Source organism: Fopius arisanus, unplaced genomic scaffold, assembly GCF_000806365.1.
Source record: "Fopius arisanus strain USDA-PBARC FA_bdor unplaced genomic scaffold, ASM80636v1 scaffold00012, whole genome shotgun sequence".
NCBI lineage: Eukaryota > Metazoa > Arthropoda > Insecta > Hymenoptera > Braconidae > Fopius > Fopius arisanus.
In genome coordinates this window covers 1174010-1176637 of record NW_011887751.1, presented here as the reverse complement: position 1 = coordinate 1176637, position 2628 = coordinate 1174010, and positions in this window count along the sequence as shown.

Here is a 2628-nt window from a genome sequence, read left to right as displayed (position 1 = left end):
AAAGAATCAAACAATGGAATATGATCTATCATATTCATCTTGTACATCCCATTGAAATCTAATTTTCAATTATAAATCTTTGAAACAAATTACTGAACAAAACAATACACTCCATTCAACAATACATGCGCGCATTTTTCCGCAGTGTACGCAAATAAAAAAGGCAGCCTCCATAAATTTTCTTCACAACTTTAATCAATGGTCTGTTCACCCAATCATGTAAATAAACACAACAACCGTCAGTCTCAAATGCACCTTTCTGCATAAAAAACGTTATCCAACCGCGACAGGATGAGCACTGACCGCCATCGGTGGTTTATCCTGCGGAATCGAGATTTATAGTTCAGCTGTAAAGGCAAAATGTACATTTCAACGTAGAGAAAGGTCAATGGTCCTCTAAAATTTTATTTCAAGGAGCTTCATTCACCAGCTTTTTTCCATTTTATTTTCTCAACACTTGTTTTCACAGCAGACATAGTTATTTTACCAAATGTACAACGCACTTGAAGATGGAAATTCAACGAAATAATTTCAGCACACCTGGACCAAAAATATACTTGGATAAAATATATTATACTTCATTCAAGTATGTATGGTATACTTCAAGTCGGTGTAGGTATACGTATTTGGAATATATTTTATACTTTATTGCAGTAAATTCTATTTTCAATGTCGCGCACAATTTTGATAAACCTTCAACAGTTTTTGATAATTCAATTTCTCTAGAAATGGTCCTTTGACCGTTACAATTATTGGGAATAAATGATCCATTGGTTCATCATCCGAATTATTAGAAAGTCTGGAATCAAGTTTTTCGTTTAAAACAATCATTTTTTATCGATATAGCATTGAAAATGAAATCAAGTATTGAAATATACTTTTCAATCTAGGGTATAGATTGTTGTCTATTTGTTTCTTTTCCTTTTTTAAACTAATATTAGCTTAAGTTCAAGTACGATCGTCTATTTCTTTTTATTCTGTCTTTGATCTTGTCGTAAATCGTTGACATGCCACTTCTCTTCGATCAATTTCTTCAATTCCTTTGCGCCCCACTTTTAATAAACTTATTTAATTACAAAACTAGAGTCGTCGCATGGATGAAAATTCTGGATGACAATTGGACAAACAAAGTATTCGATAAAAATTAACCCTCGAGAGAACTAAACATGGGACTAAATTACATTCCCTCACGAAACTCAACCTAAAAAGTGGTGGAATGTCATTTCGTTCCAGAAATGGACCTCTGGGGCCCTAATTTTTAGTGAAAATTTCTTTCCGTATACATTATATTCATTTCAAATATATAATTATACTTCCTTTAAGCAGAACGTACATGAAGAGAAAAATACTGGAAAAAGTACGTGAAAGGTTCCGTAAAAATTCATGTGTGAAAGGTAAACGTGGGGCGGTGAAAAGTCACCTTTAGAGATACAAAAATTACGATGCACAGTTCCGTAAATTTTGCCGAATTGTTTCGTAATTTTTCCCCAAACTTTTTTTTTTCGACAATAATAATTGAGGAAGAGGATATTTAATTAATAAATTATTTGATCGGATCAAAACTTCTAAAATCACCGGTAATGTTTTTTTATCCTTCCGACAATAATAATTTTCCGGGTGACGTGATCCGAACTTGGACAATGATTCGCAATCGGGTATGACCAACAGTCGTACCACCAACGCTGTTTAGGAATTTTTCAATTCGTAAAAATGACGGTACGTCACGTAAAATTTAAATGAAACTGGATAATTTTTACGTTACTCGGAATAATTTTTACCGGAACTGTGGTAAATTTTACAAGTTCATAAGAACTTACGTGACAGTCACGTAAATTTTTCAGAGCAAATAATGAAATTAACTATTCGTCTCTCATTTTTTCCCAAATTCTCCAGTAAAAAACAAGAAAACGATCCTCCAGCCCATGATTACATGATTAATCACGTAATTTTTCCTGTGTTTTTCTCTCCACACAGGGATGCACCTCTAAAGCCCTGATTCTTCCTGAAAATTTCTTTCCGTGTACAATATATTCATTTAAAATATATAATTATACTTGCTTTAAGCATAACGTACATACTCGAAGCAAATATATTTTATATTTCTTTTTTTTGTAGTGGTACAGCCGGAAACATCTTGGGATTACTCGGTATTGGAAGGATTTACGGAATAGAATAGTATCTAGTATCGAGGTGGTACTCCATAAGACGTACATTGTGTGTGTTTCACATGAATACTATCTACCCATATGTATCTGAATATTATGATAATGTGGATATCTGTCACGTGTAAAGTCCCCATACGCAGCTGTTTATGTCCCCATATAGCATTGCACCTTTGGTTTTCATTATGTATCATTTCTTTCATTTCATCGTGTGACAAATTCTATTGAAAATCGCAATGGAGTCGTAAACATTCATGTGGCGTAATGCCAGAGAAAATAGCTGGATCGATAGTGCTGGTAAATATATAGCCGATTATCGGGCTTTATTCCTTTATCAGCGCTTGTATAATGGAGATTTTCTATTGAACATATAATGAATAATTTATCGGTCATTGTGAATTGAAGGTGTTAATTATCACTTCGTCTAGGTTTACCGCAAATTCATACCGCTAATTTCATGAATTAT